This window comes from Rana temporaria, chromosome 8 (assembly GCF_905171775.1).
Source record: "Rana temporaria chromosome 8, aRanTem1.1, whole genome shotgun sequence".
NCBI lineage: Eukaryota > Metazoa > Chordata > Amphibia > Anura > Ranidae > Rana > Rana temporaria.
Window position 1 is genome coordinate 92077746 of NC_053496.1, and position 25123 is coordinate 92102868.

General features: G+C 42.5%; 1 protein-coding gene across 2 annotated transcripts in view; it reads right to left on the reverse strand.

Moving 5' to 3' along the window:
- LOC120947175 (E3 ubiquitin-protein ligase MARCHF8-like) overlaps positions 1-13792 on the reverse strand; it is a 315449-nt gene extending 301657 nt beyond the window's left edge. For both annotated transcript variants that reach the window (XM_040362271.1, XM_040362272.1), the window contains exon 1: positions 13655-13792. The gene's annotated coding sequence lies outside the window, so the exon portion shown is untranslated. The remainder of the gene's footprint in view (positions 1-13654) is intronic.
- Positions 13793-25123: the final 11331 nt, after the last annotated feature.

The following is a 25123-nucleotide window of genomic DNA, read 5'->3' on the forward strand; positions in this document are numbered from 1 at the left end:
AACCATGAGCGGTCAACTTTCACTAAAAATTACGTTTCCTTTTAAAGAATGCTGAATGTAATAAATTTATAACTTTGAAAAAATAAAAATAGAACAGCATACAGTAACTCAAATCAAAAATCTTCATCCTTGTACCCTCCAAGAACAAAGCATTTTTTCCCTCCATATTGTAACGGCTATGACTTGGATATGGAATATTCTATTTAGGAACATAAGCCATCTGCCATCTGCACAGATTTTAATGCCATTGCCAATTAGCAGCAGATGAGCAAAAGTAGACCATTTGGCCAAGGAAAACCCTATGAGACACGAGGGTTAAGCCTACTGATAGGGGGATGAAGAGGGTCAAAGCAAAGCTTTTCTCTTTTTGTACGGAGCCAAACAGAAATTTAAAATGGACCGCCAGAAAAAAACAGCTTATACATAGCTCAAATGCATATAGGTTTACAATTTTACCTACCTAAGCGTTTGTCTATGTGACCAGCCATTCTAAAAGACGTACACATCTGCTATCCAGGCTAATTTATGGTTTACCATTGCTATTTCTCAAGTCAGATTTACGGTTTCTTGGGTCAGCTCCTGGCTCTCTAGACCAGTCAGTCTCAATTTGAGTTCTCACAAAGGGTACTAGGAGTTCCTTAGGCCTTGAACAGATTGATCTCTACACTCCTAGGGACAGAATTTTGGCATACAGCCAATGTACCTTCTTACACTTTTCCACTGAACAGCAATATGAGAGCGTACTACAATGACCACCAATGCATGGGCGCACTTTGCCATTGATCTCCAATTTGAGGAAGCATTTCTCCACTGCCCACTAATCTGAGAAGGAATTTCTTCTCTGGCCACCAATGTAATAAGGTATTTCCCCACCGACCAACAATGTAAAGAGCATTGATCCACTGACCATCAATGTAAAATGGCATTTCTCCACTGACCTCCAACACAAGAGTGAAATTTACCCCCGACCACCAATACAAGAGTGCAATTCACCCCCGACCACCAATACAAGAGTGCAATTCACCCCCGACCACCAATACAAGAGTGCAATTCACCCCCGACCACCAATACAAGAGTGCAATTCACCCCCGACCACCAATACAAGAGGGGAATTCACCCCCCACCACCAATACAAGAGGGCATTTCTCCAACGGACCACCAATACAAGAGGGCATTTCTCCAACGGACCACCAATACAAGAGGGCATTTCTCCAACGGACCACCAATACAAGAGGGCAATTCACCCCCGACCACCAATACAAGAGTGCAATTCACCCCCGACCACCAATACAAGAGTGCAATTCACCCCCGACCACCAATACAAGAGGGCAATTCACCCCCGACCACCAATACAAGAGGGCAATTCACCACCGACCACCAATACAAGAGGGCAATTCACCCCCGACCACCAATACAAGAGGGCAATTCACCACCGGCCACCAATACAAGAGGGCAATTCACCCCCGACCACCAATACAAGAGGGCAATTCACCACCGGCCACCAATACAAGAGGGCATTTCTCCAACGGACCACCAATACAAGCAGGCATTTCTCTACTGGTCACCACTTTCTTTCCATTATTACTACAGTACTTATATATTTTTGTGTAGAAAAAAATACTTGATCTGATACAATCTGAAGACTGTGGGCCAAATTCCGAAAGGAGATACGACGGTGTATCTCCGGATACACCGTTGTATCTCTAAGTGTGCGTGGTCGTAACTATGCGACTGATTCAGAGAATCAGTTACGCATAGATGTCTCTAAGATCCGACCGGCGTAAGTGTCTTACACCGTCGTATATTAAGCTGCATATTTACGCTGGCCGATAGGTGGCGCTTCCGTATAGTTATGCAATGAATATGCCAATTAGGTAGATACGCCGATTCAGAAACGTCCGGCCGGCGCATCTTTTTACGTCGTTTACGTTAGGCTTTTTCCGGCGTAAAATTACCCCTGCTATATGAGGCATAGCCAATGTTAAGTATGGACGTCGTTCCCGCGTCGAGTTTTGAAAATTTTACATCGTTTGCGTAAGCTGTTCGCGAATAAGGCTGTACGTAAGTTCCGTTCACGTCTAAAGCAATGACGACTTGCGGCGTAATTTCGAGCATGCGCACTGGGATTTTTTCACGAACAGCGCATGTGCCGTTCATAAAATACGTCAAATACGTGGGGTCACAGTGAATTTACATAAAACACGCCCACATCATCCCCATTTGAATTAGGCGGGCTTACGCCGACACACATACATTACTCCGCCGTAACTAAGGGCGCAAGTTCTTTCTGCATACGGATACGTTACGAGATACGTTACGCCGCGCCGACAGATACTGCATTTATTTGAATAAAAAAGGATAGCATGGACAAATATTGGAGTTCCACTTTAAGCTTCACAACATCAATGGTTGGTCTCCCAACACAGAAGATTATGATGGAAATGAAAACCAGTTATAACATAACAGGAAATATTTATCACAAGTGAGAACTATATTGATTCTGGCCTCCTGCCTGGGAAAAAAAAAAAAAAAAGAGGATGCCACGTACCGTACGAATAGGGGAGTTTACAAAGGAAGTGAAAAGATTCTCTATTGTGGCCACAGGAATCTGAATATTCAGCATGCACAACGCAAACATTTGGTTCCTCTTAACAATAACGCATCTGAATTTCACGTGGACTGTTCCTGTGTAGGGAGATACGTCTTATGCAAGCGTTTCTTTCCGCAATGATATTCTACAATTATTCACAGGAAAGTAAATACGCTTTTTCGTCATTCGTGAAAAAATCAGTGTTGCTAAATATATACATACGGTGATAAGAGTGCGCAGGAAGCCGATACTAGATGTGTGCTATTTAAAGCTGCAAACTATTCGATAATACAATTAACTTTTGACCATAACGTTAGTATCAATTGTTATGGAAAAATCATTAGACAACTAATGTGATTAAAACTAAAACATGAAATATTGACTCCAAAATAATGGCTTTCATTTTATTAGGAAAAACAAAAAGAAGAGAAGCATGATAAGTGGAAATCTGTCCTGATACACAAACGGCAAAAAAAAAACGTAATCTGTGTCAATTGAGAGATTAAAGGGGTTGTAAAGACAAAAATATTTTCCTCTTAAAGCGGAGTTCCAACCATAATTAGCATTTTTTAAATGTATGTCCTTTCATCCTGCGTTTTTATAATATAAATCCGGTCACTTACTATTTTACAATCCGCCGCCGATCCGCATAGATATTCAAAAAAGATAGTTTATAAAACTATGTCTACACCGTTGTCATTTTGCTTGTGGGCATTGTGAAGCCTACAGGCACTTACTTCCTGGAAGTCTTGGATGGGGAGTGATAATTGGACAGCGCACTGCATCCTGGGAAATGATGACACACATTTCCCAGGAGCATTAGAGGGAGATGATGTCAGAATCCTAGGTGGTTTCAAAAGCAGATTTCGTGGGACCGCATAGCAACAGGTATTTCCAGATGAGTAAAAAAAAAAAAAAAAATTCCTTTTTTTTTTCTTTTTTAGTCGTAAGCTACAGTTTAAAGCAAAATAGTTTTTTTTTATGGAACCTCCACTTTAAGTTAAAGTCTGACAGTAGCTGATAAAGTAAAAAAGTAAAAAGTAATGTTTTGCATTATAACTAGTTTGATACCTGTTGAAATCGAGCCGTTTTATTCACCTCCGTCACTCCTGAATCATTATTCTCACTGACTTCCTGGTTTGCGGTGCGCATTCATTCTTGCTACATCACGGCCTAATGGGAACTACAGTTCCCATTAGGCTTAGCCTCCATACCTGTGAGGGATAAGAGAGCATCTTCACGCAGGGCTGTAGACATAGGGAGGGGGTGAGCCACATTCTGCTTTCCACCATGAAAAACAGCTCAGATGCTGGTGGAAAGCAAGAAGAGGAGACAGGAAATGGCATTTTCAAACCTGTAGCCAGATTCACGCAGATGGCCGCAACTTTAAGGCGGCGTAGCTTAAGGCATTTAAGCTACACCGCCGTAAGTTAGCGAGGCAAGTACATGATTCACAATGTACTTGCCTGCTAAGTTACGGCGGCGTAGCCTAAAGCGGGCAGCCTAATGGCGCCTAATTCAAATTTAGCTAAGGGGGCGTGTTTTATGTTAATGTGGCTTGACCTGACGTTTTTTTTTTTAACTGCGCATGCGCCGTGCACCTACATTTCCCAGTGTGCATTGCGGCTACGTCCGCCGCACGAGCTTATTGATTTCGACGTGGACGTAAACAACGTAAATCCCTATTCATGGACAACTTACGCAAACTACGTAAAATTTTCAAATTTCGACGCGGGAACAGCGGCCATACTTAACATTACTATTCCATCTATTTGATGGAATAACTTTAGGCGGCCTATCTCTTACGTAAACGGCGTAAATGTACTGCGGCGGCCGGGCGTACGTTTGTGAATAGGTGTATCTACTGATTTGCATATTCTACGCCGACCGCAATGGAAGCGCCACCTAGCGGCCAGCAGAAATATTGCAACCTAAGATAGCATGGCGCAAGCCGTCGTATCTTAGATATGTTTAAGCGTATCTCTGTTTGAGAATACACTTAAACATAGGTTGGCGCAGATTCTGAGTTAGTTCGGCGTATCAGTAGATACTCTACCTGAATCTAGCTACTGGATTACTGTATTTTGGATGTCAAAAGGAAAAACGAGGTAAGTGATATTTAAATGCTCTAGCTTACAGCAATCAATTGATCTAATAAAAAACAAACCTTTAGCCTAGGTTCACACTGCTGCGAATTCAAAATCGCGGTAAAATGCGCGATTTTACCGCGATTTCGGCCACAATTTAATGTAAATCGCGGCCCGAAATCGCAAAAAGTAGTACAGGAACTACTTTTTGAAATCGCAGATGCGGCGTCGCACTGATTAGGACAGTGCCATTGCCGACAATTGCCGTTGATTTGAGATGCGATTTGACATGTCAAATCGCATCTCAAATCGTTCCAAATCGTACCCAGTGTGAACCAGGGCTGAGTGTTCCTTTAAGGCTTCATTCACACGGCCAATTAGGGTCATACACCGGCAATAATCAGCGTGGATCAAAGGTTTTTGTGATCAGTCACAGCCAAAAGGCTATCCAAATCAATGACAGACGGACAAGCATTGCGACTGTCCGCATATTGAGTGGTTACATTCAGTTATGGACAGATGAACAGCACTGAATGCAGCTTGCAACCAGGCTTATCTGTCACGAACCTCATTTAACTACTCGATGTGCGTTTACACGCAAACACGGAAAGCTGCAACACTTGTCAGCCTGTCAATGATTTGTACAGGCCTCCTGGCCGCGGCTGATCACAAATACCCATGTTCCCTGCCACAGAAATTCTCAGATTATTGGCAATGTAACTACATCAATAAGATAGAAAGTGAGGGTAAGGCCCCATTCACACTTGTGCGACTTGTCATGTGACTTTGGACCCCAAGGTTGCATGACAAGGCAACCCCATGTTTCCTAATGAGTCCTGTTAATATCTGTGCGACTTAAAGTCACAGCGACTTTAAAGTAGTTCCTGCCTAGTTGTATCCCTAAATGTGGGCCGTACAGATGTCCCTTGGAATATTATATGAGATGGTCCAGAAGTGAAGTGTCTGCTATGTATTTATGATTTGCTGTTGCAAGACCGAATTGTACCTTGACTGGGTGTACTGTACTGCATTTATTCATGTTATTTTTGTATCTTCCTTTGTTTTTTGTCATTCAATAAAACCCTAGTCGCAATGGGAATCGCAAAAGTGTGAATGGACTCTTAGAGCCCTTTCACACTGTGCCGCCCATAGCGTTGGCGCTAAAACGCCGCCATTTTTACCACCGACGCTATGGGCGGATTTGTATCGCATTTCGGCCACTAGCAGGGCGCATTTACCCCCCGCTAGCGACCAAGAAAGGGTTAAAACCGCCCGCAATGTGCTGCTCACGCTGTCCCATTGATTTCAATGGGCAGCAGCGGAGGAGGAGGGGTAAACACACCGCTCCTTCTCCGCTCCAAAGATGCGGCTAGCAGGACCTCAGGCTTTCACACTGGAGGGAATGGGGACAGATATTTAAGGGCGTATTGCAGGCGCTATTTTTAACGCTATAGCGCCTGCAATAAGCTCCAGTGTGAAAGGGGTCTTAATGTTTCTTACAGGTAATAAAAACCTAACTGAGGGTTTAACTCTTCTTGACAGAGATAGAGATCAAGATAGAGATAGAAAGCAGGACAAGATAAATGGCAGGATGGAATGAGATACTTAGCTAGTAGGCTGTGTCCCCTGAGTCATTTTGAAGGGACCTGCCAGGATAGATATATGGAGCTGCCATTGTTCACTTGTATTATTATTTTTTTAAGGCGTTCGCTTCAGGACCATCAGCTTAGTGATACCCCCTCTCGCAACACAAACACATGCATCATAGCGGCTATAAAGGAAGGACAAGGATGACAGTCCTGGATAATGGACCTTCAAGAAAAGTCTGCAACAGAAGCTCCCACAGATCTATCCTGATTTCTGTTTGATAATGTTAACCACTTCAGCCCTGGAAGAATTGGCTGCTCAATGACCAGCCATTTTTTGCAATTCGGCACTGTGTTGCTTTAACTGACAATTGTGCGGTTGTGTGACGCTGCACCCATCTCTCCGATTTTTTTTTTTTTTTTTTTTTTTGCGCTATAAACAAAAAGAAGAAGAAGAAAAAAAAAAAAAAGGGAGCGATAATAATTTGTACTTTTTGCTAGAGCTGCACGATTCTGGCCAAAATGAGAATCACGATTTTTTTGCTTAGAATGAAGATCATGATTCTTACGGCGTAAAATCTTTTACATTTATACAAAAAAAAAAAAAAAAAAATGGGCTAACTTTACTGGCTAGTTTTGTTTTAATTCATTAAAGTAATTTTTCCCAAAAAAATTGCATTTAAAAAGACTGCTGCGCAGATACAGTGCAACATAAAATATTGCAACAACCGCCATTTTATTCTCTAGGGTCTCTACTAAAAAATATATATAATGTTTGGGGGTTCTAAGTAATTTTCTAGCAAAAAAAAAAAAATAATGATTTTAACTTGAAAAGAGCTGTCAGAAAAAGGTTTGGTGTTTAAGTGGTTAAGCGTTCCCTAATTTACATACAGAAGTTTATTCCTTTGATGTGATACAATGTTTAGACTTAACTTTCCACTGATAAAGAAGGTTTTCAAAACTTGGCAGGCTGCCCAGACTTTGACTTTTGGCTGAGAGTAGAGAGGAAATTCTTTGCATACCAAAGTGCAGAGAGAAAATTATTTTCATGTCAAAGATCATGAAACCCTGTGTTAAGAATTGCAACGGATTCTTGACGATTAATCGTGCAGCTCTACTTTTTGCTATAATAAAATATCCCCAATTATTTTATTTTTTTTTTAAAAAGCTATTTTTTTTTTCAGTTTAGGCCGATATGTATTCTTCTACATATTTTTTGTAATAATAAAAAAAAAATTGCATCAAGCGTATATTGACTGGTTTACAAAAAAGTTATAGTGTGTACAAAATAAGGATAGATTTATGGCATTTTTATAATAATTTGTTTTTTTGCTAGTAATGGCAATTTTTATCGGGACTGCGACATTATGGCAGACAAATCGGACACTTTTGACACTCTTTTAAGACCATTGGCATTTATACTGCAACCAGCGCTATAAAAATGCACGGATTACTGTAAAAATGTCACTGGCAGGGAAGAGGTTAACACTAGGGAGCGATCAAGGGGGTAACTGTGTTCCCTGACTGTGTGTTCCAACTATGGGGGAGGGGACTGACTAGAGGAAATTACAGATCGTGGTTCCTAGCTATTAGGAGCTCACAATCTGTCTCTCTTCACAGAATAGAACAGGGATTTGTGCGTTTACACAGACACGTTCCTGTTCTGCCTCTCATGCTGTCGGTCACAAACATCGGCACCCCTGCGATGCAGTGGGCACACGCGCATGTCTGCTATCCTGCTTAAAAGGGACCGACATTCAGCTACAGCGGTTCGTGGGATCTTGCCGACCTGCCGCCGTAGAATGACGGCGGCTGGTCGGCAAATGGTTAATATACCAATTATTTTAACACCCGAGTTAATTTAAAACATACCTCCTTATAATCTGTGACATTATCTTTTACATTCATAAAGCTTAGCTATGCCTGGGCTCAAGAAGGAGGATCACTGTATGGCGCTGCTGTTACAAACTACAATTCCCTTCCCAGAACGCAAAAGGGAACTGTAGTTCTCAATGGGTGGGATTGTGGGTGTCTATGAAAAGTCGCACTTAGGTTAGGCCTAGGTGCTGATTTGCATTGCCATCCAATCGCTTCTTGGTCATTAGAATGGCTTCTGTCGAGCAGTCCTGGAAAACCAGCATTCGATCAGCGCTTGCAGCCAATGGCTGCAGTGCTGATCTGTGTATTCCCATTGGAGGGGCCCTGCTGTTGTGCCGATGTATGAATTTGTCAGGTTTTTTTTGTTCAACCTGCTATATAACCTTTGCACCCACCCACCATGTGGGTGGGTGCGACAGACCAGGAGTCACGTGGCTTCTCATTCAAAGAACCCCAATTTCAAAACAGTTGGGACACTGAAAAATCTACATAAAAAAAAAAAAAAAAAACAGAACACAATGATTTGCAAATGTCATAAACCCATATTTTAGGCACAAAAGAATATAGAAAAATATCACATTTTTAAACTGAGAAAATGTACAATTTTAAGAAAAAAAATAAGGAACTTTGAAATTGATGGAAGCAACATGTTTAATTTATTTATATATATCACACACACACACACATACACATATAGGGGTGAGATGTACATAACACCTAAAAAATGCTAGGCTTTCGATTTTGAGGTGATGTAATAGAAGTAGCGGAGACTTGATAAAATATAGGAAGGCAAAACGTGTATTTTTTAGGGTTTTTTAAGGTCCCGTTGTCACATGACTTTACAAAAAGTGACCCGCTAGCGCCCGAAAACTGCAGCTTAAGCACCACAAAAACGACCAATGCTTTAGAGGCTGTTTTAGCGTGAAAGGGGTCCAAGTGGTTCTAACCACTTACTGGGTTCTACAACTTATAAGTTAAGATAAAATGGCAAAAGGTCAGTAACATGATTGGGTATAAGAAGAGCATCTTAGAGAGTCAGAGTGTCTCAGAAGTAAAGATGGGCGGAGGTTCACCAATCTGTGAAAAGCTGCGTCCAAAAACGGTCGAAAATTTCAGAATAATGCTCCTCAATGTAAAATTGTATAGATTTCAAATATACAAAGTATAAGGTAATGGTGGGTGGGAAAGAACAGGCAGGAATCCCCTGGTCTGTCAACCAAACAATGAAGTGGGCAGGTCGGACCTGGTGTACAAGATTCTTGGGTCTTTCCACTACAGTAAAATGAATATGGGGGATGTTACAAGACCCCTCTCAGGGTCTTACTAAATGTAAACATTAAGGAAACAGAGGCCCTCTTCTGACTGATTCAAAAGGGGAATTCTTAGTGGGGGGGGACACCTGTATTGAACATAATGGTGAAATTGCCTAAAGGTAAGAAATGACCTTTGGAGAAATGCCAAAGAATTCAGCTTTAAGGGCCTGTTTAAAGCTACAGTAGATCGCTCTTCAGGAATGTTTGATAAGTGGTGAAGAGATGTACGGTCACCTGCCTTTATTAATGCCTAAAAACCAGCACCACTGCACTGCAACCATGTGCATTCAGTTGATTGGGTTGCGTACAATGAGTGGTACTGCCCACCAAATGAAACAGGGTGGGGGGGACTGATTTTCGTCTTGATGCAATCTTTGTGGCATGTGAACAGCCCATTCACTTCCCTTGCAGTTTGAACTGAGTATTCGGGGGCCAGTAAAACCACAGCTCAACCATGTTTTTTTGACTGCCCCTTCCCCAACCGCAAGTGTAAACCAGGCCTTAGGTTGCCTGAAGCCTGCCAAAAGTTGTCAATAGGTCTCTCTATACACTGCTCCTATAAAGGCTGAAGCCCATGTCTAAAAAAGGTCTCAAAGTGGATAGGACATAACACGTTTAGGACTATTTTAGGGGTCGTTCACATGATGTGCAGCTACCTGAGATTTTCCTCATGGATAAACACAGGTAACTGCAATGACACACAGAAAACAATATGTGTCATGTTTATACCAGGATGCTGCGTTTCGCTGCGTTCCAGAGATGTGGGATTCTCAAACATGCTTGCATATCATCGCACCTCACTGGATAGTTCTGAATGTCACCATGCAAATAAAATGCGCATCACACCACGCCCTGCCACATAACATTCCAAAATGGACTGCTGTCCACACTTTAAACCACTCTGGTTAGCGTGAGGTAAATGTAAATGGGACTTAAAAGTGCAGTTTCACCCAAAAATTAAACTTCCGCTTATCCGGTTCCTCCCCCCCTCCGGTGTCACATTTAGCACCTTTCAGAAGGTGGGGGGGGGGGTATGTTGGCAGATACCTGTCGAATACAGGTATTTGCTCCCACTTCAGATTCTGCGACCATCTACGCCATGTCCGGGCCCCCCCCCCCCGCTGTCTTCTGGGAGACACACAGGTCCCAAAAGACATCAGGGACCAGTCAGGATGCGCAACGTGACTCGTGCATGTGCAGTAGGGAACCAGGCTGTGAAGCCGCAAGGCGGTTGCAGGGATCACTTTGGGTCGCCATTCTCATGTAGCGGTACGCTTAGACCCCATTCACACCTGAGCGACAAAACGCCCGACACCGGACGCTTCTGTCGCTCGAGGGGAGAATTCCCATTGCTGTCTATGGAGATGGTTCACATCTCATAGACGCCGAACGCCTGTCGCCTGAAAAAAAGTCCCGGACCCTTTGGCTGCATTCACATCTGAGCGACAGCCGCGATCGCGTGTAGCGGCGTATTTTGCCGCGAGTACAAAACTTTCACTTTTTTTTTTTTTTCCCCTCTCAAAGTCTTCCCATTGCTGTCAATGGGAAAACGCCTATGTCGCCTGAAAAAAAGGGTCCGGGACTTTTTTTCAGGCGACAGGCGTTCGGCGTCTATGAGATGTGAACCATCTCCATAGACAGCAATGGGAATTCTCCCCTCCGGCGACAGAAGCGTCCGGCGTTTTGTCGCTCAGGTGTGAATGGGGTCTTTTTTTCAGGCGACATAGGCGTTTTCCCATTGACAGCAATGGGAAGACTTTGAGAGAAAAAAAAAAAAAAGTGAAAGTTTTGTACTCGCGGCAAAATACGCCGCTACACGCGATCGCGGCTGTCGCTCAGATGTGAATGCAGCCTTAGGGGCAGCAGGTAAAGAGCTGCCAGGCATTACATCCTGGCACACTTTTATCCTTAGCTATTTATGCCACCTCCAGAGCCCCGACACTGCCAGGATAAGTCCCTATAAACAAGGCATGCAAGAACCCCTGCTTCCCACAATGCTGTGCTTGAGTGGCCAATCACCTGGAACAAGTGCCAACATAGATGTGCCAGGAATGCTTGCCTAGCCCTGTTCTAGTAGACACTGGATTGGGTTGATAAGCAAGAGATAAAGGGAAGTACCTTAAACTGGCTATATGCCATGGATTTTCACACAAACACTTGTAAGAAAATTTGTATGACTGTTCATACCAAAATCTATGGCATATAACCAGCTTATGGAGACACAGGGGGGGGGCAACTAACATGCAACTAAGCAGAGATCTGTTCAGTTGTAGGTTTATCTGGCTCATTCCTTAATCATTGTTGCTTCTGGTATCACTCTGGGCAGAGAAGTCTGAAGAACATCGGTTTATCCGTCTCCTCCCGCCCACCACTTTGAATCCCTCCGATGTGGCCCCAGGCTTCCAGTAGGAGCAGGAGACCCTGGGAACCACACAGGGGGAGGGATTGCGCTGCCCGCACCAAGAAAGTGATTGGCGGGTATACAGCTGCTGGATCACTTTCACTTTACAACTGGAAGCCGGTGATCTGCCGATATGGTTCCTCCTATAGGTATGGTTCCCTCCAATCAACCAGCATTACTAGGACAGCAATGGCACCCCCATATCTCTTTCTGTACGGGGTTTACATCTTGTCACAGAGCAGACTGCCAGCAGCTGTACAGGTGACAGGTGACAGCACTTTGTACTATAATACATGTAAAAAATGACAGCACTGCATAACCATATCTATACAGAAAACAGCACCACATATTATCATTCCTGTACAGATGACAGCTCTCTATATTATCATTCCTGTACAGATGACAGCACTCTATATTATCATTCCTGTACAGATGACAGCACTCTATATTATCATTCCTGTACAGATGACAGCACTCTATATTATCATTCCTGTACAGGTGACAGCACCACATATTATCATTCCTGTACAGATGACAGCTCTCTATATTATCATTCCTGTACAGATGACAGCACTCTATATTATCATTCCTGTACAGATGACAGCACTCTATATTATCATTCCTGTACAGATGACAGCACTCTATATTATCATTCCTGTACAGGTGACAGCACCACATATTATCATTCCTGTACAGATGACAGCACTCTATATTATCATTCCTGTACAGGTGACAGCACTCCATATTATCATTCCTGTACAGATGACAGCACTCTATATTATCATTCCTGTACAGATGACAGCACTCTATATTATCATTCCTGTACAGGTGACAGCACCACATATTATCATTCCTGTACAGATGACAGCACTCTATATTATCATTCCTGTACAGATGACAGCTCTCTATATTATCATTCCTGTACAGATGACAGCACTCTATATTATCATTCCTGTACAGATGACAGCACCACATATTATCATTCCTGTACAGATGACAGCACTCTATATTATCATTCCTGTACAGATGACAGCTCTCTATATTATCATTCCTGTACAGATGGCAGCTCTCTATATTATCATTCCTGTACAGATGACAGCACTCTATATTATCATTCCTGTACAGGTGACAGCTCTCTATATTATCATTCCTGTACAGTTGACAGCTCTCTATATTATCATTCCTGTACAGGTGAGAGCTCTCTATATTATCATTCCTGTACAGTTGACAGCTCTCTATATTATCATTCCTGTACAGATGACAGCTCTCTATATTATCATTCCTGTACAGATGACAGCTCTCTATATTATCATTCCTGTACAGATGACAGCTCTCTATATTATCATTCCTGTACAGATGACAGCTCTCTATATTATCATTCCTGTACAGATGACAGCTCTCTATATTATCATTCCTGTACAGATGACAGCTCTCTATATTATCATTCCTGTACAGTTGACAGCTCTCTATATTATCATTCCTGTACAGATGACAGCTCTCTATATTATCATTCCTGTACAGTTGACAGCTCTCTATATTATCATTCCTGTACAGATGACAGCTCTCTATATTATCATTCCTGTACAGATGGCAGCTCTCTATATTATCATTCCTGTACAGGTGACAGCTCTCTATATTATCATTCCTGTACAGATGACTTCATATGACAGGACCCAGCCCCCCTCTGCACACAGTGTTACTCTCTCCCTTGCACTGTACAGAACTTCCATGCTGCCTTCCCCTGATCAGGTTCTATACATAGTGGATTGCCCATCATGCTGGGAGTTGTTGTCTCTGACCTGTATATGACGTCAGTCTCTCCGTACTCCCGGGAGCGTCGCTGTCCCCCGATGATCGCAGTGACAACACACACACACACGTCCTGGCAGCGACTACCGATCAGCTGCTGCTATAGGGAAGTGGAGGGCGGAGCAACCCGCCGTCTATTGACATCCACCAGCCAATCCTTCCGCACCACGCCCACATCGGGTGCAGCTGCCAATCAGAGAGTAGCTTTTCTTTTCAGCTGCGCGTCTGATTGCAAAGCCTGGTTTTCTCATAGATGGTACGCAGAGGTGACCAGTAGAGGGCTCTGTGGAGCGGTTCTTTCAGCTTTGTAGAGACATTGATTAGGGAGGGAGTGTAGTGTCCTGGTTGTGGTGCCCAAGATAGAGTACATGATAGACTTAAAATACTATACAGATAGAATACATGGACTATAAATAAAGACTATACAGACAGAATGCATGGAATATAAATACTATACAGATATAATACATGAAATATAAAGACTATACAGATAGAATGCATGGAATATAAAGACTATACAGATAGAATGCATGGAATATAAAGACTATACAGATAGAATACATGGAATATAAAGACTATACAGATAGAATACATGGAATATAAATACTATACAGATAGAATGCATGGAATATAAAGACTATACAGATAGAATACATGGAATATAAATACTATACAGATAGAATGCATGGAATATAAAGACTATACAGATAGAATGCATGGAATATAAAGACTATACAGATAGAATGCATGGAATATAAAGACTATACAGATAGAATGCATGGAATATAAAGACTATACAGATAGAATACATGGAATATAAAGACTATACAGATAGAATGCATGGAATATAAATACTATACAGATAGAATGCATGGAATATAAAGACTATACAGATAGAATGCATGGAATATAAATACTATACAGATAGAATACATGGAATATAAAGACTATACAGATAGAATACATGGAATATAAATACTATACAGATAGAATGCATGGAATATAAAGACTATACAGATAGAATGCATGGAATATAAAGACTATACAGATAGAATGCATGGAATATAAAGACTATACAGATAGAATACATGGAATATAAAGACTATGGGCCAGATCCACGAAGCTCGGCGCTTCTATCCGTCTGGCATAGCGTATCTCTGGTACACTACGCCACCGTAACTTACAGCTTATTTTTTGTATCCTCAAAGAATTTGCGCCGTAAGTTACGGCGGGGTAGTGTAACTTTGGCGGCGTAAGGGCGCGCAATTCAAATGGATGTGATGGGGGCGTGTTTTATGTAAATACGTCTTGACCCGACGTAAATTAGTTTTTTTTTAACGGCGCATGCGCCGTCCGTGGGGGTATCCCAGTGCGCATGCTCGAAATTAACCCACAACAAGCCAATGCTTACGACGTGAACGTCATTCAACGCAAAGCCCTATTCGCGAACGACTTACGCAAACAACGTAAAAAAAATTCAAAATTCGACGCGGGAACGACAGCCATACTTAACATAGGATACGTCTCATATAGCAGGCGCCGAAAAAAGCCTTACGGAAACGACGTAAAAAAAATGCGCCGGCCGGACGTACATTCGTGGATCGCCGCATCTAGCTAATTTGCATACTCAACGCGAAATTCGACGGAAACACCACCTAGCGGCCAGCGGAAATATGCACCTTAGATCCGACGGCGTACTAAGACGTACGCCAGTCGGATCTAGCACAGCTTCAGGCGTATCTTGTTTTGTGGATACAAAACAAAGATACGCCGGAGCAAACTAGAAGTTACGCGGCATATCAATAGATACGCCAGCGTAACTCCTTTGAGGATCTGGCCCTATACAGATAGAATGCATGGAATATAAAGACTATACAGATAGAATACTGTACATGGAATATAAAGACTATACAAATAGAATACATTGAATATAAAGACTATACAGATAGAATACATTGAATATAAAAACTTTACAGATAGAATGCATGAACTATAAAAACTATACAGATAGAATGCATGAAATATAAAAACTATACAGATAGAATGCATGCATAAATATTAATGCAGTGCTCATAGGTGTGCGCAGCCTGTTGCATTAGGGTGTGCACCTGAAAGCTCAAAATAGTACTGATCTCTCAGTGTGTTCATTCAGAAAGGGAAGGGGCCAGTGAATTACATTACCCCTTCCCCCACTCATCCTGAAATATCATCTATGTGTGCAGTAGCCAATGGGAGAGGAGGGAAGCCAGCCATGCTGTGGGAGAGGACACCGGGTAGCAGGGGGAATCTGCACTGCAGGGAGTGATTAGGGTGTGCCTGGGCAAACCTGGCACACCCTGTACGCACGCCTATGGCAGTGCTGCTGGAACCAACTGCATTTTATGGGAAAAACTGGTTTCAATGCAGATATAAAAAAAAATATATATATATGTTTATTAGAAAAATATATATATATATTTTATTTTTAATTGAAATTACTTTTAATACCAGATTTATATCTGGTATCTTCCCCTGGTAAGTCACCTGTGAAGTAGAGAGAGAGGCAACAATAATATTGATGGCCTGCACACACGTATACTGATGGGGAAAAGAGGAGAGGGAGGAGTTCATCGGCGTGCTGCTGCTCCTTCACTGTCCAATCAGAGGCTGGGGGCAGGAAGGTCACCCCGATCGCAGCCAAGCTCCCACGGTGGCTATGCCATGCATCAAACCTCATACAGTGCCTTGAAAAGCAGGGCCGCTGTTAGAAATCACGGGGGCCCCATACAGCATTGATACAGGCCAGGCCCGCCCATGCAAAAATTTCACGACGAAAATACGCCCTCCAAGCACAAATCTCCCTCACCCCCAAAAAATTCACCCACCTAGCACATACCCTCTTTCTTCTCAAACTTTCTATTATAGCACCCCTAATCGTTCCTATTAGCCCAAATCCCCCACCCCCTCCTGGCACAATATCTGCACTCACTGAGTATTCTCTCCAGCACCTCTGGGTGCCTGTAGTATCCTCTCCAATGCCTGGGTGCCTGGGACCCATAACCTATTAGCAGGTTAGTGAATAATTATGAGCTGGAAGCTTTTTGTTTTAGCAATTAGCTTTACGTTCATGAAGAAATATATTATATGCCTTTTATCATAGACAGGAAGAGAACAACAAAAAAGTACACACTTAGATACAGAAAGTACATCCTGTTATTACTTTGTACCATACAATACACACTATCATACTGCAGTGCCACCTGCTGGTATAGACAAGTATACTGCATATATATATAGTTCACATTACAGAAAGCTACTTGCTGTTGCTTCTTTCAACACCAGATAGGCTGCTAATTAGGATAGGCAAATGTCGTTTTGTGGCTCTGCTGCAATCAGCATAGCAGCAAGTGATTGCATTGGGCTGATCAGGGCTATACAGACTACATGTTTGATTGCTCCACCCTGTCTTCTGAAGTGTTCCAGAATATAGTGGGTGGGAGAATCAAATGAGTAGCTTAAATACTTACACAGTGCCAGCCAATCCCAGGAGAAGGATGTCCAGATGGTGGCTGGGGGAATGTATAAATAGTATAGACATTCCACGCTTACGGTAATTTAGACCCCTACTGAATTCAGCTGCAGTGCATATCTCCTGGAATTTTAGCATGCCTGAGGAACAAGTGTAGAATCCCACCTGTCATAGTCTATGGCAGGTTGGGGCTGGACAGGGCTGATGCTGTACCGAGTGGTACTGGCATTAATGGACCCTGTCCATTCAAGGATGAAGGTCCAGAACACAGAAGACCGGCATACCACTTGGTACATACTAAATAGTGTTTCCATATCAATCAAACACACACAGTCAATAAAATAGCATACCTACCACACCACTCTAGTTTTGGATGGTGTTCTCCTTTAAACCTCACTGTACGCTGGGACCCCACATTGATGATCTTTGCTCTGTTTGGCCCTGAAATGCCAGTGTCATCTACTGAATGATGAGGACCAAGATTGACTAAATACCTCACATGTCTTTGAGTGTATTGTTACACTATGTATTTACCCTGGTGTTGGCCGGGGAGAATTCTAGTGTGTAAGCAGTAATTTTGCATTAAAGATTTAAGCACTGAACTTTCCATTTTCTATTTTAGAGCCTGGCTCAGACTGTGATTCCTAGTGCCGAAAGTTCATTGCCCTGCTTTAGACCCCTTTCACACTGAGGGCGTATTTCAGGCGCTATAGCGTTAAAAATAGCGTCTGCAATCCGCCCTCAAACAGCTGCTGAATTGTCTCCAGTGTGAAAGACCTTGGGCTTGCACATTGGACCCTTGCGCTAGCAGGACGGTAAAAAAAGTCCTGCTAGCCGCATCTTTGGAGCGGTGAAGGAGCGGTGTGTTTACCGCTCCTCCACCGATGCTGCCCATTGATATCAATGGGACAGCACAGCTATATTCCCCGCAATGTGCTGCTATACCCCCCGCAATGGGTCGGTGTAAGCCCGCCTAATTCAAATTATCAAGGCAGTGGGCGTGTTGTATTACAATGAGCCGTGACCCCATGCAAATTAGGGGCCGACGTATCCCAGTGCGCATGCTCAAAATCACGTTGGCTAGAATGCCTAAGATACGTCGAACACCACCTACGACGTAAACGTAACTTACGCACAGCCCTATTCACATACGACTTACATAAACAACGTAAATTTCGACGGGTGTTCCGACGTCCATACGTTAACATGACTTACCCCTGCTTTATGAGGGGTAAAGTTACGCCGGTCGTACACCTTACGTAAACAGCGTATAGTAATGCGCCGGGCGCAAGTACGTTTGTGAATCAGCGTATCTTGCTCATTTGCATATTCGACGCGTAAATCAACGGAAGCGCCCCTAGCCGCCAGCGTTAATATGCACCTAAGATACGACGGCGTAGGAGACTTACGTCGGTCGTATTAAGCCAAAATTCAGGCGTAACTTGTTTTAAGAATACCGCGCATAGATACGACAGCGCATCTTTTAACTGGCGTAAAACGTTCCTGAATCTGGCCCAATGTCTCCTTAGTGTATGTTATGCCTCTCCATAAGTTATTATTCATGAAGCCCCTACATCTCATCCTCCAGCTTTCAAAATGTTCAAAGAAAGACAATATCAAAGGACCAGTGATCTCCAAAACTTCAGGCAAGCCATGATGGTACAATATATTATGTGATACTAGCTGGGGAAAGTTGAAAGATTTTGCAGATAGCTCAGGTTTGAATAAACCATTTGGGATAATGTGTCTACAACATAATTTATCTGAAAGGCATCTTCTTTATAATTCTGAGATTTAGGATTGTATCCAAAAAGTGTCAGATCTATCTATTAGACGAAACGACAGTCTCAGATATTGTCTGATGTTTTGGGAGAAAGGAAAAAAAAAGCGTAGGCTACTAAAATATAGATGTGTAGCGCCCTGCTACTTTCATAGCTGGTGCTGCCTTAAATTTAGAGGGTGGTCAGAGATTTAGTTGCCTCTGAACCATGTTATTTTTGCCGAATTTGGGCCTCTGTTCCAGCCATGGCTGTACTGTGAGTGACCACTATTGCTGTCTGGGGTGTTGGTGCCACCCCAGGCCAAGGGTGGCAGCAGTCGAGTCAGGGTGTATTGGGTGCTATTCCTCAGCAGCCAATCAGTGGGAGTTGATCGCCTCGCTGTACATGCTGGGGGAGAGTACTTAAGGGACAGACGTCATTGGTTCGCGGTTGTCGATCGCTGGCCTGTTGTCCCACCACCCCCCGTGTGTGGCCCTCATGGCCAGGGGTGCGTGTTCAAGTGTTCCTGACTCCGGGACCATGTTGGTCCGGGGGTTGTGATCTAACGTGTAGGCCTGGTAGTCAGACTGGGTCTACAGTTGCAGATTGGTCCTGTGCTGTCCGTCCTAAGGGAGGAAGCCGCCCGATGAGGAACCTGTCTGGGGGACTACCGAGCACGAGGCTGGTATCTCAGGAGAGGCCTTGAACTTCATCAAGGGACGCACCATTACTGAAGGGCTGAATGATAGTCGCCTGTCAGTTCTGAATTTACTCGAGAGGGAGATCTGGGTGCTTAATCCTGTGTTAAGAAGGATTCTGGACCGAATACATCTCCACCTTTGGGAAGGTCTGTGGCAGAGACTTTGCTAAAGTTTCCGTGTGACACTCTGGCTGCTAGGCTGGTGAGAGAGGCCTATCCAGGTGCACAATACCCACTCTGGCTAGAGTGGCGACGAAAGTTTTATCGCTGGAAGCAGGATTGTTTCCGAACAAAGTTATACACCTGAACCTACTACTTACTATGCTTTCTACCTCTTCAACTACTACTACTTTTATTACTTTACCCAGTTGGGTAATAAAGCACAGAAAAAGACACCTAAAGTGTGGACATTGCAGTTCTTCTCAGCTCATCATACACCCTAAATGGCGAAGGAATAGAGGTAACATGCCACCCAAAACAAACCAGCAGCTCCTTCTGGGGTAGTGCTACACACACATATATATATATATATATATATATATATATATATATATATATATATATATATATATATATATATATATATATTTTTTTTTATAAGATATTCATATGATTTTACACACTAGTCTCAATCTCTCCTCAAATCACGATTTTCATCGTGTTTCATGCTGATTGTATTACATTGTTCAAGCCCTGAAGAAGGGAGTCCTTTCTTCTGAAATGCATTGGCTATGCCTGATATTCTTTCCAAATAAATATAAAAAAAATGTCAACTTAGATTGAAGCTTATGCTAGGCACTCCTTACCACACACCCAGAAGTTTTTCTACAATGCAGTTACAATATATAAATCATATATTGTATATATGTGTGGTATCTTCTCCCAGTCTTTAATTCCTGCTTTTTCACTGTATTAAGATAAAAATGTTTTGAGATGCAGCCATATTGGGAGAACACCCTCTGTATATCTGTTACATGTTCCTATTCACATAACATGACTTTTAGAAATATTTTTTAAATGCTGCTTTTATTTGCTGTTTTTCTGAAAACTCCAATACTGAAAAATTTTACTTAGCTGCCCTTTCTCTGTAATATTGAAGGAGCTGGGGAGTTAATGTGACCATGATTAACTTTGTCTATACTGTGTTGGCAGATCCCATTATAAGTTGTAAACTAGATGTGAGCTAGGCCACACCTACGCGTTTCGTCACAAACAGGATGTCGTCGGGGATAGGCAGCCTATCCCAGACGACGTCCTGTTTGTGATGAAACGCGTAGGTGTGGCCTAGCTGGGTGACGTCATCACGCAATTACACGGAGATACGCGACGACGGAGTTTGAGCAGACGAAGGAAGGCTAGAGGAGACGCCATCCTATCCAACTTTTACTTAACATTGCGCTGAATTACTCGTCTTATTGTAAGTGCAATTTTTATTCAAATAAACCCCCACTCAAAGCGGTATTATACTATGTGGTTTCCCGTCATCTCTCATTACATGGGAAGTTATACTGGTATCTGATTGGTGGAACACATACGGTCCGGAACTGTTTGTCTACACTATCCAGTCTCAGAAGCAGTCTTGTTGGAAAGACTTGGATAAAACATCCCTGAGCTCCATGAGACCGGTGCAATACCGGTCTTCTCTTTTGGTAAGGAGATTATATTCTCACTTATCGGGTGTCTCTTTCGGTGGAGGATTTCATAATCAAGTTATACATGAGAATCACTTATGAACTTTCTTATCCATTCGTTTGGTTTTTGGAACATGTGTTTTGGACTATTCTTTCAGTAGTTTTTTTCTTATTATTTCTTATTATTTTTCTGTTGTCACAGATTATTTCACTAATTTAGTTTTCATTTGTTTTTTGGTGGTCAATATTAATTTTTTAGCGCTGTACTATCTTGTTTTTTTAGTTTGCAATCTGCCTAACAGCTTGCTTTGAACAAATATCTGAAAGGTAGAAATATTTATAGTTTTTAATTATTCTTTAATTGAGTATAATATAACATTAAGTAATTATAATACAGTAAAACCTTGGTTTGAGAGTAACTTGGTTTGAGAGCATTTTGCAAGACAAGCAAAATATTTTAATAAATTTTACCTTGAAATACAAGCGATGTCTTGATATAAGAGTAGTGTCATGTCACAACTGAGTATAAAAAAGAAGAGAGAAGCCTCTAAGTGTAGCAATATGGTTACATTTAATGAAGGTACAACATTTAGCAACTTATTGCTACACTTGGAGGTGCCTCTCTTCTCTTTTATACCCTGCAAAAAAATGCTTTGATATACAAGTGCTTTGGATTACAAGCATGTTTCTGGAATGAATTTTGCTCGCAATCCAAGGTTTTACTGTATAACATTTACACTTGGAAAAAACATCCTAACAAATACATCTCTCTCTAGTTGTGGTGGAGACTCTCGGCCTGACTTCACGGACCCCTTCCATTCCATTCTTCTCTACTTCCATTTTCTTTACTTTTTCTTTATTTTTTTACTTATTTTTTATTTTCTGGTAATAATTCGAATTTTTCTTTATGATTTGAAGCTCCTGTTTTTTTAATTATATGATAATCTGAATTACTCAAGAACGCAAATAAGAAGGTTACTCTTACAATACCTCTAGGCTTGACACCTTTTGAAGAACTGTAAATACCTTCTAAAGTTTTAATCGATCTTGTTTCAATATTATTTAATAGTTATTATTACATTCTCAATTAGATAACATTGAGCTTCTCATCCCTGACTGTATGATATTGTATTTACTTCATGCAATTTGTACACTACTTCTGTACTATTCAATAAAATATTTTGACAAGGAAAATATCATCCTATTAACCACTAGCCGACCAGCCACCGTCATTATACGGCGGCAGGTCGGCTCTCCTGGGCGAGAGCCCGTAGCTATACGTCCGCTCTTCGAGCGGCCACTAGGGGGCGCGTGCGCGCCGCCGGAGGCGCGCGCGCGCCCCCCGCTCGCTCCCGACTCCCGTGCGTGTGCCCGGCGGGCGCGATCGCCGCCGGGCACACGCGATCGCTCGTTACAGAGCGGGGACCGGGAGCTGTGTGTGTAAACACACAGCTCCCGGTCCTGTCAGCAGGGGAAATGCTGATTTTCTGTTCATACAATGTCATACAACGCCCCCTAGTGTTAACCCCTTCACTGCCAGTGGCATTTTTATAGTAATCTAATGCATTTTTATAGCACTGATCGCTATAAAAATGCCAATGGTCCCAAAAATTTGTCAAAAGTGTCCGAAGTGTCCGCCATAATGTCGCAGTAACGGAAAAAAATCGCTGATCACCGCCATTACTAGTAAAAAAAATATATTAATAAAAATGCCATAAAAATACCCCCTATTTTGTAAACGCTATAACTTTTGCGCAAACCAATCAATAAACGCTTATTGCGATTTTTTTTTACGAAAAATATGTAGAAGAATACGTATCGGCCTAAACTAAGGAAAAAAAATTTTTTTTATATATTTTTGGGGGATATTTATTACAGCAAAATGTAAAAAATATTATTTTTTTTCAAAATTGTCGCTCTATTTTTGTTTATGGCGCAAAAAATAAAAACCGCAGAGGTGATCAAATATCACCAAAAGAAAGCTCTATTTGTGGGGAAAAAAGGACGCCAATTTTGTTTGGGAGCCACGTCGCACGACCGCGCAATTGTCAGTTAAAGCGTTGCAGTCCCGAATCGCAAAAAGTGCTCTGGTCTTTGACCAGCAATATGGTCCGGGGGTTAAGTAGTTAAATGATGACTTACAGAAACCCCAGACATCTAATATATTGCTATAGACTGTTTTGATGGCAGTTGGGAATCTCAACGAGATGTATTATCTTTAGGACTCCCCGGGAGTCATATATTAAAACAGCTGTATATCAAATATTGTGCAATTTAACATTTGTAAATGTTAGTATTAATCAAACCAAAAGCAACAGCTTAATTTTGCATGATCATGCAGCCAAAGAATGACTGTCAACCGATTTTTAAACAAAGTAGATTTATTTTCAAAGCAGCTAATATTTTATACAAATTGTGTACATAAAATAAATCTGAATTATAAATAAAAAAAGTTACAGAAAATTAGAAACTACAAACAACAGTATTGATAAATTTCCCCCACTTCTGTATTTTTGTTATAGAACTATCTTAAAACAGAATTGGTCTTTTTTTTTTTTAATTGTGAGCTGGAAGGCTGCTTTTGCAGAATAGACATGTGACGTCTCTTTTGTAATAAAAAAAAAACCTAGCTATCTGATCATAGTCTTTCTTTGAATGTACTGTACACTGAGCTGCACATGTGCAGGTCATTATACATTCTGGCACAGTTCCTGTGTGCCAGGACGACTGAACTTCTGCGCATGCACGGAAGTTACATTATTCTGCAACGGCTAATCAAGAGCACAGAAGACCAACACACCAAAGAAGCTGGGAAGAAGATTTGGTGCCGTTCAGGGAACTTTTTTTATTTGCACTAACATACAGTTTTTCAGGACAAGCTTTCAGTGTATGTCCCCTTCTTGAAGGTCCAAGCAGTAACCAACCTTGAAGACCTTGAAAAAGGGGGACATACTCTGAAAGCTCGTCCTAAAAAACTGTATGTTAGTGCAAATAAAAGTTTTCAATTGTTTCTGTCACAAGTGCACCGATAGGGCTACAATCAGCTCAGGCTGTAAAATTGTGGAATTTCCTGGGACTGTAATGTTAAAGCTTGTCAGTCCCCCCCCCCCTCCGGTGCCACACTTAGCACCTTTCTTTTTTGACAGGTAGCGGTCCCCACTTCCGAGTTCGGCTCCCCTCCTCCTTGTCATAGGACTCCCTGGCAAATCTTGTCTCAGGATCCACTTCCTGTTTGGCCAAAGGCAGACATCCCAAGTCTCCCGCGAGTCGTGGGAGTCTCCTGCATTTCATTGCAGGCTCCCGGACACCTGCAAATGCCGGGTGATCTCCTGGCTGCGCCTGCCACTCAGCAACAGACAGAGCAGCCGAGCGTCCGAATGGAGAGTGGCCATTTGGGCTGCTCTGTCTTCTATCTGAGTGACAGGTACAGGGGGGTCTGAACCCCCCAGAACAGAGCCTGCGCCTTTCCAAAGCTGGCCGCACTTGGCCGGGAAGCAGGCACAGTGACGTTTTGGCACCTTTTACAAAATACAGCAGGGCCGGTGTTCTGACGAATAAGTTCCCCCTGGTGGATAAGGACCCCCCTGTACTGCGCAGGTGTGAACTGAGCTCCAAAAATAGCCGAACGTAGAGCTGAGAGTCAGCTCTAGACGGCGCCTGCGCAATGTCGATGTAACTAGTTATTGCAGCAGGTAAAGGGCGACGTGGACCACGCTGCATGTGGCCAGTTGGCCTCACGTCCTTGCTTCGCTCGCTCAGCCTCCTGGCTCTTTTTTTAACATTCTCCATGTCCACAGGGATGTTAAGGAATGAGCCTGGATGTTGGTGTGCGCAGGCGCCATCTAGAGCTGACTCTCAGC